The following is a 23,611-nucleotide window of genomic DNA, read 5'->3' on the forward strand; positions in this document are numbered from 1 at the left end:
CACCAGACTGTCCATTAATAGCATCACACTGACTCACTCACACACCAGACTGCCCATTAATAGCATCACACCGACTCACTCACACACCAGACTGTCCATTAATAGCATTGCACCAACTCACTCACACACCAGACTGTCCATTAATAGCATCGCACACACACCAGAGTGTCCATTAATAGCATCACACTGACTCACTTACACATCAGACTGCCCATTAATTGCATCACACTGACTCACTTACACATCAGACTGTCCATTAATAGCATCACACTGACTCAAGTACACATCAAACTGTCCATTAATAGCATCACACCGACTCACTTACACATCAAACTGTTCAATAATAGCATCACACTGACTCACTTACACACCAGACTGTCCAATAATAGCATCACACTGACTTACTTACACACCAGAATGTCCATTAATAGCATCATACCGACTCACTCACACACCAGACTGTCCATTAACAGCATCACACCGACTCACTCACACACCAGACTGTCCATTAAAGCATCACACCAACTCACTCACACACCACACTGTCCATTAATAGCATCAAACCGAATCACTCACATACCAGACTGTCCATTAATAGCATCACACCGACTCACTTACACATCAGACTGTCCATTAATAGCATCACACTGACTCACTTACACATCAGACTGTCCATTCACAGCTTCACACGACTCACTTACACATCAGACTGTCCATTAATAGCATCACACCGACTCACTTAAGCACCAGACTGTCCATTAATAGCATTGCACCAACTCACTCACACACCAGACTGTCCATTAATAGAATCACACTGACTCACTTACACATCAGACTGTCCAATAATAGCATCACACTGACTCACTTACACACCAGACTGTCCATTAATAGCATCACACTGACTCACTTACACATGGGACTGTCCATTAATAGCATCACACGGACTCACTCACACACCAGACTGTCCATTAAAAGCATCACACCAACTCACTCACACACCACACTGTCCATTAATAGCATCACACTGAATCACTCACATACCAGACTGTCCATTAATAGCATCACACCGACTCACTTACACATCAGACTGTCCAGTAACAGCATCACACTGACTCACACATCAGACTGTCCATTAATAGCATCACACCGACTCACTTACACACCAGACTGTCCATTAATAGCATAACACCGAATCACTCACATACCAGACTGTCCATTAATAGCATCACACCGACTCACTTACACATCGGACTGTCCATTAATATCATCACACCGACTTACTTACACATCAGACTGTCCATTAACAGCATCACACTGACTCACTTACACATCAGACTGTCCATTAATAGCATCATACCGACTCACTTACACACCAGACTGCCCAATAATAGCATCACACTGACTCATTCACACACCAGACTGTCCATTAAAAGCATCACACCAACTCACTCACACACCAGACTGTCCATTAATAGCATCACACTGACTCACTTACACACCAGACTGTCCATTAATAGCATCACACCAACTCACTTACTCACCAGACTGTCCATTAATAGCATCACACCGACTCACTCACACACCAGACTGTACATTAAAAGCATCACACCAACTTACTCACACACCACACTGTCCATTAATAGCATCACACCGACTCACTCACATACCAGACTGTCCATCAATAGCATCACAACAACTCACTCACACACCAGACTGTCCATTAATAGCATTACACTGACTCACTTACACATCAGACTGTCCATTAATAGCATCACAACAACTCACTCACACACCAGACTGTCCATTAATAGCATCACACTGACTCACTTACACATGGGACTGTCCATTAATAGCATCACACCGACTCACTCACACACCAGACTGTCCATTAAAAGCATCACACCAACTCACTCACACACCACACTGTCCATTAATAGCATCACACCGAATCACTCACATACCAGACTGTCCATTAATAGCATCACACCGACTCACTTACACATCAGACTGTCCATTAATAGCATCACACCGACTCACCTACACATCAGACTGTCCAGTAACAGCATCACACTGACTCACACATCAGACTGTCCATTAATAGCATCACACCGACTCACTTACACACCAGACTGTCCATTAATAGCATAACACCGAATCACTCACATACCAGACTGTCCATTAATAGCATCACACCGACTCACTTACACATCAGACTGTCCATTAATATCATCACACCGACTTACTTACACATCAGACTGTCCATTAACAGCATCACACCGACTCACTTACACATCAGACTGTCCATTAACAGCATCACACCGACTCACTTACACATCAGACTGTCCATTAATAGCATCATACCAACTCACTTACACACCAGACTGTCCAATAATAGCATCACACTGACTCATTCACACACCAGACTGTCCATTAAAAGCATCACACCAACTCACTCACACACCAGACTGTCCATTAATAGCATCACACCGACTCACTCACACACCAGACTGTCCATTAAAAGCATCACACCAACTTACTCACACACCACACTGTCCATTAATAGCATCACACCGACTCACTCACATACCAGACTGTCCATTAATATCATCTCACCGACTCACTTACACATCAGACTGTGCATTAATAGCATCACACCGACTCACTTACACATCAGACTGTCCATTAATAGCATCACACCGACTCACTTACACATCAGACTGTCCATTAATAGCATCACACTGACTCACTTACACACCAGCCTGTCCATTAAAAGCATCACACCAACTCACTCACACACCACACTGTCCATTAATAGCATCACACCGAATCACTCACATACCAGACTGTCCATTAATAGCATCACACCGACTCACTTACACATCAGACTGTCCATTAATAGCATCACAACGACTCACTCACACACCAGACTGTCCATTAATAGCATCACACTGACTCACTCACACACCAAACTGTCCATTAATAGCATTGCACCAACTCACACACACCAGACTGTCCATTAATAGCATCGCACACACACCAGACTGTCCATTAATAGCATCACACTGACTCAATTACACATCAGACTGTCCATTAATAGCATCACACTGACTCACTTACACATCAGACTGTCCATTAATAGCATCACACTGACTCACTTACACATCAGACTGCCCATTAATAGCATCACACTGACTCACTTACGCATCAGACTGTCCATTAATAGCATCACACCGACTCACACATCAGACTGTCCATTAATAGCATCACACTGACTCACTTACACACCAGCCTGTCCATTAAAAGCATCACACCAACTCACTCACACACCACACTGTCCATTAATAGCATCACACCGAATCACTCACATACCAGACTGTCCATTAATAGCATCACACCGACTCACTTACACATCAGACTGTCCATTAATAGCATCACAACGACTCACTCACACACCAGACTGTCCATTAATAGCATCACACTGACTTACTCACACACCAAACTGTCCATTAATAGCATTGCACCAACTCACACACACCAGACTGTCCATTAATAGCATCGCACACACACCAGACTGTCCATTAATAGCATCACACTGACTCAATTACACATCAGACTGTCCATTAATAGCATCACACTGACTCACTTACACATCAGACTGTCCATTAATAGCATCACACTGACTCACTCACACACCAGACTGTCCATTAATAGCATCACACTGACTCACTCACATACCAGACTGTCCATTAATAGCATCACACCGACTCACTTACACATCAGACTGTCCATTAATAGCATCACACCGAATCACTCTCACACCAGACTGTCCATTAATACCATCACACTGAGTATATATTGAGACTCACTTTTGCCCAATGTTACCTCTTATCTGTGGAACAAAGGACAACACATTTGAATCACATCTCCAAAGGTCATACAACATTTATTTTTTGTGTATATTCTAAATTAGGCAACATGACTATCTGCTAGTGGTACTACTGTTTAATTAACCATGTGAATTTAACAGCTGCAACCTGCAGTTTTACTCATTAGCACTATGTAAATATTTGTTTATTGTTTTTCTGCTGTAGAAATGTTCAGTCTTTCTCTGCACCAATTACAAATGAACAACATACGCATGAGACTTTTGACCTAGTCTGACCTTCCTGACGAACAAAAGCAGTAAGTAAGCAAAAGTAAAGAAACAAGTAACTAAACATACATATAAATCCATTCATAACTTACTAAACTAATAACTAAAAGCCTAAAGAACCTTGAAAAAATACAGTGTAGCAAAAAATCTGTAGCACTTACTTTCTGTCTTTAAGATTTAATTACTTTACAGGGGCAAAAAATGTTTCATTGCAACAATCCCTGAATTACTATAAAGGAACATCCAGTTTGATTCCATCATTGGTCGTGGCTTCTTTCGCACAAAAAATTGTAATAAAACAGCACTTACAGCTATGAGTCCTTGCACTGAGTTCTACAGACACGTTATTTCAGGAATGCCATCATCTTTCACAGACATGTAGCCCTGTATAAATAATGTAATGAAAAGCTGCCATTATAAGACTAAACCTCTTGTATATAAAGTGACTACTGGTTTCTAGCTGTCCATGCTTATGTGCATTGTGTGTAAAACTGCAACTTCTCATGTTTAAGTACAGAGTATCTGTGTTAGATGTAATTGTCAATATATTGTACTGGAGCTTTTCTCCCCAGTCCTCAACTGAAAATGATAAAAATAAGAAATTAATAAAAGAAATAAATAAGAAAAATAAACTCGTGTGAATTTCAATGGAGACTTACAGGGAAAGTTATGGTAGTAAACTTTGAGTAGCAACTCTTTGGATTGGTCCAGTTTTGTAAGAAAATTTTCCTTGCTCAATTTTTCATTCAGTTTGTCCATTTTGTGAGTAGAATGCAACTGGATTTTCAGATGTTATTTAATTTTCTGAGCTTGTTACAGATCCTTATAGACCCAGCATTTGTAGGGTCAATGTAATTATTAATCAGTGACCTGATTTTAAATATTCTCAGCACCTTTTTTCTAACTGCATGGTGTTGAAACTCTAGAGTCCGGCACAGTTTGAATTTATTTTCTCAGCTAGTATGATTTCTGTGTTGTGCTGGATCAAAGTGGTTCTTCCTGGCGACTCTGAAAATATGCCTATATCCCTAAGTACATATTCCTTAATTTCTTAAGTTGTCTTAAGAATGTTTATATTGCTAGGATATAATGGTTCTGATTTCCTCTTCCCTAGTTTTCACCCTATAGTTTGCCTCACTTCCTTTCTCTGTAATTTCAAATGGGGGTTATATTTGTTGTGATATGCTGAATATGGTATGACTTGGAGGAGGATGGGAAGTATATACTTACATCATAAGGTGGTATAAAATGTAGTACTGTAAAATATTGCTGTTGTTATACTATGCATGCATGCTGTTGTTGCAATGAAATTAAAGAATGGTGCAAAGTTTAATGTTAAACTAATAAAAAGATTATAAAGAGAAAAATATTGCATTTGGATTTTGGAAAAATTTTGTTGGTATATGTTCATGGGGATCATCTGATAAGGAGATACAAAGAAGGCAGTACGCTGTAATGTTCATTGATCACATTGAACTAACTCTGCATGCCGTACTCAGCGCTGTTATTGAAATGGTGATGTTTATTAACACCAGACCACTGAATACAAGGTTAGTTCATCTTCATGTTTATTGGTGGAATCAGAGCAAAACGCTATTTTGTTTTACTTAAAAGTACATCTGCTCAGTCACTGAAAAGTTTTTAAAGTATATATTGGAATGGAATGAAGTAAGGAGAAGGGTATTTAACCTGAAGTCCAGATTTTATGGACAAGACTGACACTGACTTACATCACAACAAACATTGTCACCTGTGTTCTTTGTCCTGTGTTTTTCACTGTGCTGCAAGTGTTGAGTTTGTATTTATAAATTAAATGGTGTAAGGGTGATTCCCCTATATAGGGGTGAGGGGGGGTTGCCCACTTTAAAATAGATATTTTTTGTGTTTTTATGTTTTTTGGCTTACTGCTTTTGACTTATCTTTGGGAAAGCAGCCAGAAACCGGAGACTTGTAGATCCTTGGTAAGCTCCATAACACTGCTAGGATATACTGACTAAAGTGATGTTGGACATTTTAAGTAGGTTAGAACTGCTTTTCAAAGGTTTTAAATGGGTTGCAACTTAGAAAAGATTGAGAACCACTTCTTTAATGATTTACTTTATGATGTGTGGACTTTGTTTACTGTTATTTTAAGGCATAGGCCTATAGTCATTAAAATGAATTAATTTTGCATTTCATTTAATGGTAGATGCTTGACAAACTATGCATTATATAACCTGTAACTGATTTGCTTGCATTTCATTATCACGTATAGGTGATTTACACTGTATTCTATTAATTATCACATTCTGCATTTTTTCTGAATTAAACAGTTTAAGTCATTGTATTGTTACCAGTGTATTTGTATTTGTATTCTAAAAAAGATATACTTTTTGTCTTGGTTCCTCTGAGGCACTATACTTAACTTTTGAATAAAACAGAAAAAAATGATAATTGCAAGCTGTTGTTTCTTAAGTGCACCATTATTGCAGCATTATTTCAACTGTCTGTCACTAACTATGATCTCAGCTATCCAGGTGCACAGTAGGTACTGAGTTTAGCATGCATTTTCTAATACTGCCTCAGCTAGTTTTAGACATCTTGCTACAAACTCTCTTCCAGACACAAGGGAGCCAGTTGCACAAGATTTTACACTGAAATGCTATTCATGAGTTTTGCAGCCAGAGATCATGTGCTAAATTTAGAAAACTTTGCTGCATTACACTAATTGAATTTACTTCACAAGCTACCATCCACAGTACATGTGCAATTTGATAATGTGGTCAATTATGCTATATGCAAATGCATTTTTAATGAGGCACTGTGTATGATAATGAGACAAAGCAAGATGATAGATCAATTCAAACAATTTTAAATGCGCCAGAACAGACCTGTGACCACGTATACTTGGACTTGGATATTCCCATGGTCAGACAGAGGGCATGCAGCCATAGTAAATGTGGTTGTGTGAGAGGTTTTCATTGCAGCAGCTTTGCCCAATGAAGTACGATGTCACCCCTGAGGTGCCGGGTCATCGGACTGTACTTAACACTGCATGCTCACCATGACACTTACATAGTGGACCAGTACCGTAATGACGTGGACACCATGGAACAAACTGTAGAAATGTGCCAGCCTCATGTGTAGCCTATTGGAATTCATGAAGTGTCTATCCCAGAGGATACAAATGTATGTGTGGCTTTATGTATATTAGCTACAGAGACCTTTCAGTGACCTATTGGGAACACAGTGGGGGTATCTCAGGAATACTACATCACTTTCTCAACGCCATGCTTTAGCATGTGGAGGACCATATATGATACAATTGTACCTCATAGATAAAAGCCAACATCATGCAGGAGTTCTATGATACAGCCTATTTCCCTGAGGTACTGGTCACCAGAGACTATACCCACATTGAAATAAAGGCCCAAACTGGCAAACTGGGAAGGAGGTACATGAACCACAAATGGTACCACTCCATCAGCTGCCAGGTGATCTGTAATCCACAGGGTGTAATCTACAACAAGCGTGCACGACACCCATGTACTTTTCACAACTCCCACATATGTGACCTTTACCAACAGTGACTTTCCACAGTGGCATCTTGCTAGAGATGCTGTATAGACTCTGGAACCCTGACTCATAACACCTATCAAAAATCCACACAATCAAACAGATCAGGGGAACAATCATGCACTATCTCAAACCAGAAATATTATAGAGCATGTGTTCAGGTTGCTGAGGTCAGGCTTTTGCTGACTGGATTCATCTGATGTTACAATGCAGTATGACCCTGCCTCATGTGCCACAATACTGACTGTGTGAGCAATGTTATACGATATTATACTTAGGAAGCAGTTAAAGAAAAGTTGTGTCTTGCAGGCCAGCAGCTCACAGTGTAACAGCTAGTGGAAGCTAGGACAGTAAGGAGATGGAGGAAGAGGAAGCAGCAGGGTATGCTAATGCCACACAGAGGTGGGCACAGTTCCCTGTGGTGCTAACAAAAAGGTAGTGAAATGCAAACAGCTTTAAAATATAACCATACAAGAGTTAAGCAGATATACTACAATTAAAATGATGTATGCAAAATGTATACATCAGGCTGTACTTATGCATGTATTGGCTGGCCATGCTGTGCACTGGACACAGGCAACCCAAGTAACAGTGTACAAAGGGCGGGACACAGTTATCATTCACATAGGTGGAAAAGGGTGTACAGAATGCATGTCTTTCAAAGGGCAGTTTATGAGTAAAAATGCTCATGTGCATAAAAAGAAAAAGTGGAAGTGTCAGAGGCATTATGATGGGGTTAAGGTTGAGAAGGGCCAGAGAAGGTGGCTGTGTACCTGAAGAAATGCTTGCACTGCAGGAGCAGAATCGTGCACATCCACAGCCATGTTAACCAGCATCTACAGGTAGCAACCCTTTGCCACCACCAGATGACCCAAGAGAAGATTTTGCAAGGTGTACTCTGTGACTCAGAATACCCAGGAAATCAGTCGTATGGGATATGCACTCCCTTGGGTCAGCATGCAGAACCTGGATCACCATCACTATGCATGGCTGAGGTGTGGCTGTGGTGGCCTTCCATATGCTTTGGGTTCATCCACTGGTGCATCAATCACAGGGAAATATCAGTAACCATATCTTCAGCAAATGTCATTACCAACCCCCTCCTGTGTGAACTTCATGACCATGAGTACCAGGAACAGTTTCAGGATTCTGTCTACTGGAGGTCCATCTCACTTTCCTGATTTATAGTGTCCCCATCAAACCATTCTCCTGCAGACATTTGTGTATCCTGGTTATCTGGAGGCATAGAAACTCTGGGCATGCTCTGAGTAGGGGATGTGAGAGTCACTCTCCCTGTGTCCAACACACACTCAGCACCCCCTGGCTATGCCAGCTCATCCCCAACATCATTATCAGAGGCTACAGATCCTCCAACATCAGACAGGGGCAGTTTGACAGTGCTGATGCCAGAGAATCACCCATTTATACACTAAAGCACAAAATATCCAGTGTAAGTATGGCCCAGCACAGCAAATGCACAAGCAAGTGACACATTTATGACTATAAACATATAATAAAAATTAACATCCCTGGCCAAACCTTGAACAGATGGTCATGCCTATTGAATCCCTGATATATATGTATGCCATTATTCAAACATATTTAAAAATGCTTAGAGTGACGAACAGTAAGGAAGAGTTGCAGTTATTGAAAGTAGTAAATAGGACTGGAGCATCAAGCAATTGAAACTCTCTGGGACCTCTCCAGCTCAATCCCAGCATCCAGCAGTGCATTGTGAAACTTTTTGGAGGTGGTACTGTCTTTAAGAGAGGCCAGAAAATCTTCTGTCTCCATGAGAGGTGCCCACTACCTGTTTCCTTATGACCATCATGATGCAGCTTCTGCTCTGTTGGTGGAAGAATGGATCATATCTATGGCCCTGTGGCAGACCATTTTGTACCGATGGTACCTGCTACTCCTCATATTGGCACTGCTAACAATTTCAACCCTTACACGGTAATAGTAGGGCTGATCAGCAGTATGGACAGCAAAGGACCATCAGCCTTGGTAACAGATGGCCTATAGTATCACCACATTTTTAGCATCTGTGAATTTTTCTTTACAGGTGGTTGATATGGATTACCCACCAGATGCAGCACTTTTTTCTTTGTACCCTGTTTTTTGGCATAACTCTCACAGTATGGAAAACTGGATTTAACAGCTTTGCTCCTGCATGAGATTTATAAATCCTTGCATCACTACTAGGTCATTTAGTATGCTGCATTTGTGTCTGACAGATATCTCTATCCACAGACTTTGAGTCAATCTCAAGCATGTATACACATTCCTCACAAAACGAGCACACAAGTGCAAATGAGCAAGAGCAGATCATTACTAGAGCATTACAATAGCAGGGTTACAAACATTGTGGCTACTGATATATGTGCAGCGTGCACACCACTAAACTTTACAAATGTTGTGGCTACTGATATATGTGCAGCGTGCACACCACTAAACTTTACAAATGTTGTGGCTACTGATATATGTGCAGCGTGCACACCACTAAACTTTACAAATGTTGTGGCTACTGATATATGTGCAGCGTGCACACCGCTAAACTTTACAAATGTTGTGGCTACTGATATATGTGCAGCGTGCATACCACTAAACTTTACAAATGTTGTGGCTACTGATATATGTGCAGGGTGCACACCACTAAACTTTACAAATGTTGTGGCTACTGATATATGTGCAGGGTGCACACCACTAAACTTTACAAATGTTGTGGCTACTGATATATGTGCAGTGTACACACCACTAAACTTTACAAATGTTGTGGCTACTGATATATATGCAGTGTGCACACCACTAAACTTTACAAATGTTGTGGCTACTGATATATGTGCAGCGTGCACACCACTAAACTTTACAAATGTTGTGGCTACTGATATATGTGCAGTGTGCCACCACTAAACTTTACAAATATTGTGGCTACTGATATATGTGCAGGGTGTACACCACTAAACTACCATTGAGTAGTAGTTAGAATGTGAGCTCAGGGATTGTCTGCCTTCTGCCTTAACAATCCTACAGGCTACAACATCCACTACACTTGCAATGTACCCTTTAATACACTTTTGGACTACTCATTTAAATGTGCTGACAAACTGACATCCCTTATAAGTAATAGGGGGAATAGCTGTCTAAAATGTACTGTTATACAAGATAACTGATTTGTAAAAATTAGCACTTACCTTATATTAACAGATATCTTAGTCAGAAGGAAAGGTTTCAGCAAAGGTACCGTAGTAGTGTTCAAATTCTGTTAACAGTATTTTCTTTGAAAGTGAGATGAAGGTCTCTGCTGTCATGCTTATATCATGTAGATTCAAACCCCTGGGTACAATGATTATACTAATTAGGATTTATCTAATTATCATTTCTGAAAAGCTCAATTAGTGTGACAAGCACATCTGGTAAACATTCTGCATATTTCTACTTGATGTTGTGCACATGCCTGAGCCCTTGCAGGCTAATTTTAGGGGTGTGGAAACTGTCATGTGATATTTAAGACTCTGTAGATGAAGCTGGGATGGAGCATGGATTCTTAGTAATGGACACAAAAATAGAGCACCACCATGTCATATAATCCAGTATTAATATTTCCAGAGTTTGCCATCTGTCAGGCAATCAAGGTGCCTGTTAATGCCCATGCGGCATGTGAGAACTGTCTTGGTCACCATTTCTCTACCATTTCTCATCCATTTTTACCTGAGATTCTTTGAGGTGAGATATCATGTCTGAAGAAGGAAAGGATAATACTCTATTTAGACCACAGAGGTGGTATGGAGAGGAAACAAAGGTTTTTCTGGACATCCTCAATAAGGAGTACAGCCAGAGGCTCCTATGGAGAGGTATACAGGGCCACAGTATAAGGTTTATGCCTGAGGCTATCACCCATGCTACTGGAATCCCATTGGGTAACAGTGTGGTTATCATTACAGTGACATAAGGCATCACAATCCTGACCAATAGGAGTAAAGATGTTAAGGTGCGGTCACCAGCTCCCTATTGTACGTATAATTTATTTTAGCTAACAAAATAACCTGATACTGCACTCCATCCACAAATTTTACATTATGCCTTTTCTGTATCTCTAGCCCCTGACAAGATCAAAATGAATACGCAGATGCACAAGAGCATATACTGGGGTGCCTACGACAATGCTGGGGTGAGTCAACATGGTGTCATAAAAATGTCTAGCTTTTAATAGTAACAGTAGCATGTATTAAAATAATGTTTAGCTTTCATGCAACAGTGCCGTAGGTGTCCATACTGACATAATTCAAAGGCACTAACATGACTGTGCATTGTTAAACTGTAGTGCATAGCCCACCGCCTGTGACCAAAATACGCATATGTCTGAGCAGCATGTTTAGTTTGTATACGCACAATATTCTCAGCCATCAAAATGCATCTCTGACCACAGAGATGAAAACCGTCAACAAAAAAGGTCTAAACTTGCTAATATTGATAGAAATCAACATGACAACAGTAAGGGGTATATTCCTTGATATATTTAATTATCAGGGGGTATGGAGGGCCAGAAACCCCTTGCATAAACATTATTTTTTGATGGGTTTCTGTCGACCATTTTGGTTTAGACTTTTTGTTGACCATTTTCATGTCAATAAAAAGCAGTAAAAAGCAGTATAGACTAAGGTCGCTAGACCTAGATAGATAGATAGATAGATAGATAGATAGATAGACAGAAAGATAGACAGATAGATAGATAGATAGATAGATAGATAGATAGATAGATAGATAGATAGACAGAAAGATAGACAGATAGATAGATAGATAGACAGAAATAGATAGATAGATAGATAGATAGATAGATAGATAGATAGATAGACAGAAAGATAGACAGATAGATAGATAGACAGAAATAGATAGATAGATAGATAGATAGATAGATAGATAGATAGATAGATGGACAGATATACAGACAGATAGACATAGATAGATAGATAGATAGATAGATAGATAGATAGATAGATAGATAGGTAGATAGATAGGTAGATAGATAGATAGATAGATAGATAGATAGATAGATAGATAGATAGATAGATAGATAGACATAGATAGACAGAAAGATAGATAGATAGATAGATAGATAGATAGATAGATAGATACATAGATAGATAGATAGATAGAGGGATAGATAGATAGACAGAGATAGATAGATAGATAGATAGATAGATAGATAGATAGATAGATAGACAGAAAGATAGATAGACAGACATAGATAGACAGATAGATAGATAGATAGATAGATAGATAGATAGATAGATATACAGACAGATAGACATAGATAGACAGACAGACAGATAGAAAGATAGATATATAGATAGATAGACATAGATAGATAGACAGACAGACAGATAGATAGATAGATAGATAGATAGATAGATAGATAGATAGACAGATAGAAAGATAGATAGACAGATAGATAGATAGATAGATAGATAGATAGATAGATAGATAGATAGATAGATGGATAGATAGATGGATGTAGTATTCTACATCAAACTTATGACATACCGACATCCAAAATGTTGACGCATTAATTTTGACAGCAAAACATTAACAGGCTACTAGGCATGCTCTGAGGATTAACCTCAGAGCATGAAAAATAAAAAAGTGTTTTTGTAGGAGAAGCCCCCCGAACCCCCATTTGGACTACCTGCTGATTATAAATATTAATTCCAAGATTGCATAATCCGCAGGTCCCTGCCTGGGGATGGCTGAGCTTGCACACCTGTCAACAATCGGTTTGTTGATCAAACAGATGTCTACTTTTCAGCATACCCATATTTATATATAGATATAAAAATAGTGGTCCACTTCTATATCTCAAAATACTGAAATCTTGACTTTCAGTATTTCGAGACCAGAATGTCTCTTTAAGGATATTGTGGTATGGCGGCCGATGTTCAGTTATGACTGGGGATGCAGGTAGGTGTTGAAATTTTGGTTTAGATGTTTGTAGGGAGTTTTAGAGGTAGGTTTGGGTAGGCAGGTGAGGGTGTATGTGTGTAAATGTTGTATATGGTGAATTATGTACATTTGTAGTGTGTGTGTGTGTGTGTGTGTGTGTGTGTGTGTGTGTGTGTGTGTGTGTGTGTGTGTGTGTGTGTGTGTGTGTGTGTGTGTTATTAGTAAGTGTAAATATGACTGTCTGCAGTGGTAGTGTAAGGCAGGTAATAACAGGTTTGTGTTATTTTCTGTTTTTACGAAATAGGTAGGGGGGATCAGGGGGGCTTGCTCCCCTGCATAAATGTCTGGTCATGTTAGTTTGTTGAGTTATGTAGTGGTTTTGTCTGTTTTTTGGGAGGAGGTTTGGATTTTATGTTTATTATTTTATGATATTTTCAGTTTTGTAATTTTGGAGTTTTAATGTTGTGATGTGTTGGTATCCTGGTCTTGAAATACTGAAATTTGGGATTTCAGTATTTCGAGATATAGAAGTGGATCCAAAAATAAATATAAACCAAGACAAAAAAATGGCAAAAAAAATTACCCTTTAGTTCGCATAAAGAAACTAAGAAAGAGGAAAAAAACTAGACCAACTGACATAAAAAAAACAGATATATTAGTAAATGCTTTCCCTCTAATACATGTTACTGAATAATCATGAGATTTCATCAGACTAATTTAAAAATTTACATATATATATATATATATATATATATATATATATATATATATATATATATATATATATATGACTACACACACACACCGACAAACATACTTCTGAAAGTCATGACTATTTACTGCTTTTAGATGTATCTGTTTAACTGTATTATTATTATTATTATTATTATTAACATAACTAAGAATGCAAATTTATTTTTGTGTTTCTTTCCATTTGTTTTAATATTATATACAGCAGCACAGCAACCAGTCGACCCCTACAAGTGGCAGCAGCACCACCATCACTACCACTAGTGGTAGAACCCAGCCACCGAACTTGCCTCCATACTTCCTTCCCTAACTATGCCACTGTGTCAGGTAGCCCAGCACCAGAGGCTGGTACAATAGTGCCCATCAGTAGCAATGCTAGGAGATGTGAAACCTTTGTCACCCATTGGCTGTTAGCAGAGCTTGTGCCGATGACATGGAAAGGTGGTTTGATGCCCACATCAGCCACATACAGACCATGCTCCAGTGGGTCCACCTTCTGAGCCAGGACCCTGTGATGACAACAGTTGGCAGAGAATGTATCTGCGAACACCCAGTTCTATCCCCCAACCTGACGTTCCCTCCCCTTAATTGTTACTTTATCTGTGGCCCTAAATTTAAAACAGTGTTCAGGATACTCACATACATGCTTAGCTAGTGCATTCTCAAGTTTACCCCTTCTTATATTGTATAGGTGTTCGTATACTCTTTTTTAAGTTTACAAGCAGTCTTGCCCATGTAGAATGCTGGGCAAAGTTGGCATTGGGCCACGTAAACTATCGTATTGGAGTTGCATGTAAACGTCCTCCTTGTACAATGTTTCCTGTTGTTAATTTGATATGTTTGCCCAATATCCATATATCTACAGTAGTTGCACATACCACATGCAGTCATCACTGGATATCTAACCAGTTGTGTCCTTTTATTTTCTAACAAGTTTTTCAAATTCCTACCTTTCTTAAAAATTACTTGGGGGGATTATTAAACTCACATGGTAGTGATGCCTGTCCTCTAAGTAAGGCCCAGTTCTTAAACTCTAATGCATTTAAGTTAAAAGCTGTGATGAAATTGTGTGTCACTTGAAATTTATCTTTCATCCCAAACCTTACCTCATTCAACCCAGTAGTAATGCTCATATGTAGTGTAGGAACAGTTCCCTGCTCTGGAATAGGACTGTATGTACCATCATCCCTTTTCCTTTTAACTTCATTAGTTAAATCTAAAATTAGTGCCTCTGGGTAACCTCACCTTAGGACCATATTCCTCAAATTATCACCTTCCACTATAAAGTCATTGTCTATTGTCACCATTCTAGCTGCTCTGACCAGCTGACCTTTTACCACTGAACATTACTGGTGAAATGGGTGGGAGCTTGAAAAGTGCAGGAATGCATTTGAGTATGTTTCCTGTCTGAAGATGTTTGCTGTATATCTATTTTAGTGTCCGTCCTTCTTGATTTGAATATCTAAATAAGCTATCACATCCTTGTTAAAGTTAAATGCAAACTGCAAAAATTTGTTGTGCAGTTAAAATAGTCAACCAATTCTTTTGCTATATTTTCGTCGCCTTTAATAATTAAAAAGATGTCATCCAGAAATCTTGTGCAGAAATATATTTTTTCTTTGATCTGTGTGTTCTTGTTACTGTACTCCTGTTCCCAGTAAGCCATCACTAAATTTGAAAATCTCACCCCGCATGGGGAACCCATTGCTACACCCACTTTTTGTAAATAAAATTCTTTGTCGAAGGTAATATAGTTGTTATTTGACATCATGTCAATTTCACTAGCTGGTGCCCCTTTATGTCTCATCATATATGAGACCCATTCAATCCTCTCAATGTGGGGGATAGATGTGTATAAATCCTTGACATCTATGGTCAAAAAGTTATAATTGTCATTGTAATCCAATTCATTTAGGCTACTCAGGAAAGACTATGAATCTTTACAAATTTGAGGTTCTTCTTTAACGTGTTTTTTAAGAATCATGTCAAACATTTTTGTACAGATACGTGACTGAATTCCTGGCATCCACCAGAGGCCTCATTGGTGGGTTGGTAATATTTTATGGAACTTGGGGGTGCCAAAAAGGACAGAAATCCAGGGTGCTGGCATGGTTAAATAGTTATACAAATTAACATCTTTTCTGGCTTCAATAAGCATGTCATTAATATAAGTACTGATCCTTGTATAAGCTAAGTTAACTTCATTTTTAGACACTCGAATGTATCACTCTGTAAAATTTCTTTCATTTTAGAATTATAAAGGTCTATATTCATTATGGCAACCCCTCCCCCCTTGTCAGATTTCATCACTCTGACAGGTAAAGTCTGTAGTTCATTCAGTTATGTTTTTTTCAGTTCTAGTAATATTCAGACTTGTGCATTTAATGTTTTTATTCAAAATACAGTTGCTAAAGTCCAGTTCACATATTCTTTCATAGAAAGATAACAGTGGATGCAAAGGGGGGTTAAATGTGCTAGTGACATAAAACTCTTCATTTCTAACTTCTTTACTTCCAAACATTGCTGTTAAATTTAACTTCCTAATAAACCTTTTAAATCTAACAGTGCTTTAGCCACACCAGCCTTAACATTGGGAAGAAAAGTAAATCCCTTAGCTAATAAATTAGCAAGCTCACTTTCAATCACAAAGGGTGAATAATTGTATACTGCGAAAACTCTGTCTTTATTAAGTATTACTTCAATGTTATTGTTGTCTAGTATTGAACCATTACTTAAGTCAGTCATTACCTCCTGCGTTTGTTCGATTTCCGCCTATTGTTCCTCTGTTGTTGGTGCCCTCGATATGGGCCCTCTTTGTGAAAATTTTGATTATCCTGTCATTGATTGTTAGGATTATAATCCATTTGGTCAGTTTCTTGTCCATATGGTGTTGCCTCGTTAGTCCTGTTGTTAACAGCAATCCTTTCACTTCTATGTAGTGGTGGTACACAGCATGTTGCTTTCCTCCATTCTCACTAGCTGACGTCATATCTGTTTGTACAGTACTTTCAACTCTTCCCATGTTGTCTACATTGTTGCTAGTTTGTCCAGTAGAATTCCATGTTTGAGATGGGGGTGGTTTTGGGTAAGCTAAACCACTACTGTATTCCCTACTGTCCCTTTTCAGTTTTTTAATCTTAGTTTCAATTAATTTGTTTAAATACTGATCAATACTAGTGAAAATACAATTGTAGTCATAATGATAATGTTCAAAATTCATATATTTTTTAATTTCATGGTCAAGGTGCATGAATTCGGCCTCAATACTATCCGACAAAATCGTGTAATGTTTCATCATGAGTTCTAACAATTCAAGACCATGCTTACTGAACAGTTTTATCAGGTCCTGGTGAAATAATGAACCTGACTCTAGACCTATAGGATATTGCCATACCAGGAGTCCTTTATGCACAATATTGTCCTTAATGCATTCATAAAAGTAGGTAATTTCTAGTTGTAGTTTCTTGTATTTTAAAAATACAAATGAAAAACCACTGTAAGAAGAGAAACACCACACTCGAAATAACATGTAAAAACCTTTATCCACATAGGGTATAAATCCACAGACAAATACTGGTAAAAATCCAAAGAACAAGGTTGAGCGCTTTTGACCATGGAAGTATGGTCTTCATCACAACACTCTACACATTAAACACCATCTTTAAATATTGATTCAGTAATGTAATCAATCAATTAAAAATCAAATACTATGGCAACCTTCTAAAAATGTTTTTCCAAAACAAATTTTGACACAATGTCACTGCCTAAAACTATGAACTACACTTTTCATTTACACTTATCATACTGACATTTTTTTTATTAAGAACTACTTTGTAATTAACATGGTTGTTCAACCCAGGTGCATGGTATGCATTTAGTGGAATTTGCCATTTAAATTCCCTAAAATCTAACTCAATTTCTTTGTCACCATTGATCTCATGGGGTATAAAATCAACCACCTTGAACAAATACTTGTTGTTACACTCTAAAGAATGCCTTGCCAAAGTATTTTCTACATTACCAATCCTAATAGCATATAAATTCTCTTACATCCTCCTTTTCAGTTGCCTACTAGTCTTTCCTATATAAAATGAAAAAAACAAACACCACTGCACTGAGCTAAATATATGACAAAGGTGGAATCACAAGTACATTTTCCTGGAACTTGCCATACCTTGTTGCTTGAAGGGACCTCGAAAGAAGAACCTTCGCCTATATACTTACAAAAGTTACAATTGTAACATTTAAAGGTGTCCCTCACCCTCCATAGTTCATTTCCAAGATTGTTTTCCAATATGTCTTTGAAATTTCTCCCCTTTTGTTAATAATCATGGGTGATTATCCTACCAAAGGCTTTAACTCGTTGTTGGATTTGAGTATTCTCCAGTTATTCCTAATAATATTTTTAGTGTTGCCACTGTCAACAGTAAACAACAGTGGCATAGAAATGGACCAATCTTGCTATTGTGAAATGTTAATATTTGACATTTCTTGAACCATACTATCTTCAATAATGTTTTTAGTAATGGTCCCAGGAAAACATCTCTTTTTAAACTTGTCGTTCAACTCACTAGTGTACCGATCCAACATTGTAACATCCGTTGTAAGTCTCTTCAACCTAACTACTTTTCCCTTTGCAATACTGTGCTTGATATAAGTGGGGTGCATGCTAGTGTAATGGAGCAGTGTGTTGCTAGACACATTTTTATAACTAATCACAGAACCCAATGAATGACTATTCCCATCTTTAACAACTTCTAAATCCAAAAAGGGAATCTTGCACAAATTGTAAGAATGGGAACACTCCAAAAAGAGGTGCTGCTATTCATGCCACATATAAACTCATCCAGTTCTTTATTGGTTCCCTTCCACACAAAAAACAGGTCATCAATAAATCCATAATACAAAGAGACTTTGTCCCATCTCACTCAGGTAGGAAACATCTTAGTTTCCCAAAAGTTCATAACTAAATTGTCATACTTGGGAGCCATTCTGGCTCCCATAGCCAGCCCCTTCTGGAAAAAAAATTCTCCTTCAAACCCAAAATAGTTATTGGTAAGCACTTGCTCTATGCTTTCTAACAAAAATCTGCACTCTCCCACTACAAACATACTCTACTATATTAACTACTACCATGGCATCCCCCTTGTCCACTTTCATTATTCGGATAGGCTTGTCCCTTTGTAATGACATAAACTTTGCCTTTCTTCCACAGACAAATTGTGATATTCACATTTACTTTTACTGTTCATCAAGTCCCAGATTTCCTTTTCACACATCTCCTCGAAAGCCTTTATGGAGGGGGGCAAAGGTGGATTAAAAACGCTTGGAACTACAAAATCCCCTTTATTAAAGTAAAAGTAAATATCACGATTTGTCTGTTGAAGAAAGACAAAGTTTTATTTCATTGCAAAGGACAAGTCTATCTGAGTAATGAAAGTGGACAAGGGGAATCCATGGTAGTAAATATAGTAGATTATGTTTGTAACATGAACTTTTTATTACAGAATGATGTTTTTATAACAAGGTCACAAAGAATGATATCTGCAAAGCATACAGACAAGTAGATGCATGGTCATATGATTGTTTGATGGATGGTATTATTTCTAACACCGTGTACAATTTTTTTCATGTGCCTAAACCCAAGATAGGTTCTTTGTTTGGTATACCCAAGGTAGACAAGAATAAAAAGAATCAGCCTTACAGACCCATTGTTTCAGCTCGAACATTCAAGTTAAAGCCACTTTCAAAATTTGTTGATAGGCCATTGTTAAGGTTAGTACAGCAGAGTGATTTTTTATTAGAGATTCCTTTGATTTTTTGACAAAAATCAAGGATAAAGTCATTGGGAAGGACGATTTGTTAGTTATGGTGGATGTTACATCTTTGTACACTTCCATTCCCTATGATGTAGGGATGGAGTGGGTGGGTGATATGCTTATCAGCAGTGATAAGTTTGTAGTGGGAGAGTGAAGATTTTGGTTAGAAAGAAAGGGTAGAGCAAGTGCTTACCAATAACTATTTTGGGTTTGAAGGAGAATTTTTTTTTTTACCAGAAAAGGGGGGGGGTGGATATGGGACCCAGAATGGCTCCCAATTATGTCAATTCAGTTATGAACTTTTGGGAAACTAAGATTTTTGCTACCTTAGGGAGTCGGGACAAAGTCTCTTTGTATTATGGATTTACTGGTGACCTGTTTTTTGTGTGGGAGTGAACCAATAAAGAGCTGAATGAGTTTATACGTGGCATGAATAGTAGCACCTCTTTTTCAGAGTGTTCTCATTCTTACAACTTGTACAAGATTCCCTTTTTGGATTTAGAAGTTGTTAAAGATGCAAATAGTCATTCATTGGGTTCTGTGATTAGTTATAAAAATGTGGCTAGCAACACACTGCTCCATTACACTGGCATGTATCTCACTTATGTCAAGCGCAATACTGTAAAGGGAGAAGTAGTTAGGTTGAAGACATAACGGATGTTACAATGTTGGATCGGTACATTAGTGAGTTGAATGACAAGTTTAAAAAGAGAGGTTATCCTGGGACCATTACTAAAAGCATTATTGAAAGTAGCACGGTTCAAGAAATGTCAAATATTAACATTCACAAGAGCAAGATGGCTCCATTTCTATGCCCCTGGTGTTTACTGTTGACAGTGGCAACATTAAAAATATTATTAGGAAGAACTGGAGAATACTCAAATCCAACAACGAGTTAAAGACTTTGGTAGGATCATCACCCATGATTATTAACAAAAGGGGAGACATTTCCAAGACCTATTGGAAAACAATCATGGAAATGAAGTAGGAAGGGTGAGGGGCACCTTTAAATGTTACAATTGTAACTTTTGTAAGTATAGAGGAGAAGGTTCTTCTTTTGAGGTCCCTTCAAGCAACAAGATGTGGCAAGTTCCAGGAAAATTTACTTGTGATTCCACTTTTGTCATATATTTAACTCAGTGCAGTGGTGTTTTTTATTTTATATAAGAAAGACTAGTAGGCAACTTAAAAGGAGGATGTATGAGCATTTATATGCTATTAGGATTGGTAATGTAGACAATGCTTTGGCAAAGCATTCTTTAGAGTGTAACAACAACAACAACAACAAGTATTTGTTCAAGGTGGTTGATTTTATACCCCGTGAGTTCAATGGTGACAAAGAAATTGAGTTAGATTTAGGGAGTTTAAATGGCAAATTCTACTAAATGCATACCATGCACCTAGGTTGAACAACCATGTTAATTACAAAGTAGTTTTTAATAAAAAATGTCAGTATGATAAGTGTAAATGAAAAGTGTAGTTCATAGTTTTAAGCATTGACAATGCGTCTTTAAAATTTGTTTTGGAAAAACATTTTTAGAAGATTACCATAGTATTTGATTTTCGATTGGTTGATTGCATTATTGAATCATTATTTAAAGATGGTGTTTTTTGTGTAGAGTGTTCTGATGAAGACCATTATTCCATGGACGAAAGCCCTCAACCTTGTTATTTGGATATTTACCTGTACTTATATGTGGATTTATACCCTATGTGGATAAAGGTTTTTACATATTATTTCAAGTGTGGTGTTTCTCTTCCCTGCAGTGGTTTTTCATTTGTATTGTTTGGTTACCACTGTTTAGGGGCTTTTGTGGTTTGGATTTTGTTTTGTTTCTTGTATTTTAAGAAATTAAAATCCAAAGTCTTAAGTTGAGTAGCAATATCTACACTCCCTCCCGCTGAGAGAAAGGTAGGAATTTGAAAAACTTGTTAGAAAATAAAAGGACACAACTGGTTAGATATCCGGGGATGACTGCATGTGGTATGTGCAACTACTGTAGATATATGGATATTGGGCAAACATATCAAATTAACAACAGGAAATATTGTACAGGGAGGAAGTTTACATGCAACTCCAATATGATAGTTTACGTGGCCCAATGCCAACTTTGTCCAGCATTCTACGTGGGCAAGACTGATCGTAAACTTAAAAAAGAGTATACGAACACCTATACAATATAAGAAGGAGTAAACTTGAGAACACACTAGCTAAACATGTATGTGAGTTTCCTGAACACTGTTTTAAATTTAGGGCTATAGATAAAGTAACAACTGATGAAAGAGGTGGGCCAGTTTCTCTCATGTTGGAGAGACTTGAGTTATTAGGGCAACTGCGACTTAATGCTGGGCAATATCCTGGGCTTAATGAAATGTGTTCTATTCTGTGTATCTTAAAGTGACAAAGCTTAACGAGATAGTACAGTTTGTACAATAATAATTTAAAGACTTTTGTAATTTGTGTTCTTAAGTTGTTTCTAATACATATGCAATGTTTTTGCATGTATATACGTGCATAGTTGAGAGGCAAAACTATATACATTTTAAACACATTTATTTTAAATTCACATATTCCAAACACTTCTTAAGAAAGACTTTCTTGCATTGACTTTTAATAGGTTCCAGGCACAAGAGAGTTAATGATACCATGCTAGGGAAATAGTTTGTTATCGGTGTAGTTAGAACATGTGATAGTTGTTTTAAAACTTTTAAATGGTTTGATTTTAGTGACTGTTTTTATCTGATGAAGTTCTACTATTAGAGGAATGAAAAGCGCTTAATAAACATTTTGTATTAACTTGGTTATTATCCTTCCACTGCTATTTGTTTGTTTATAGTCGTTAAGTTCATTTATATTCATTTGTATACATGTCTACCCCTGTTAGTTTTACAGTCCTCCCCCACCACTGTCTTGCCTTTGTTTTTTTATGTCTGTTTCACCACTGTGTTCCCCATCCCTCATTGTGTTATCCCCCACCCTGTCAGACATATTTGGCTATCCCCTGCTACCTAACATACCCCCTTTTTCATTCCTCTTACATAACTTCCTTCCCCAATTTTCTCTTCTCAAAAAAAAAATGGGCACCTGTCACCCCCAGCAAAAAAAAAAAAAAAAAGTATATGCCTCCTATCTCACCTACATCATGCTCCTTCCTTGTTTTCTCACTTTCTGTTCTTCTTTTCTTGATTTGCCTTTTCAGCTCTTTTCTATACTTCCATTTAATCTGGCAAAAAATGTATAAACACACTACACACATGCCCCCCCAAAGAAAAGAGATTCTTAATTACTTTTTTTTGTGATCATATTTCATGATGGTTCATGGAGAGCACCCCTGAGAGATGTGGCACTGCTTATTATAAAGCAATGATGATATGGGATAAAGCTTTGTGCCTT

The sequence above is a fragment of the Protopterus annectens genome, chromosome 15.part0 (genome assembly GCF_019279795.1).
Source record: "Protopterus annectens isolate FY-2018-M chromosome 15.part0, PAN1.0, whole genome shotgun sequence".
In the NCBI taxonomy this organism is placed as follows: Eukaryota; Metazoa; Chordata; order Ceratodontiformes; family Protopteridae; genus Protopterus; species Protopterus annectens.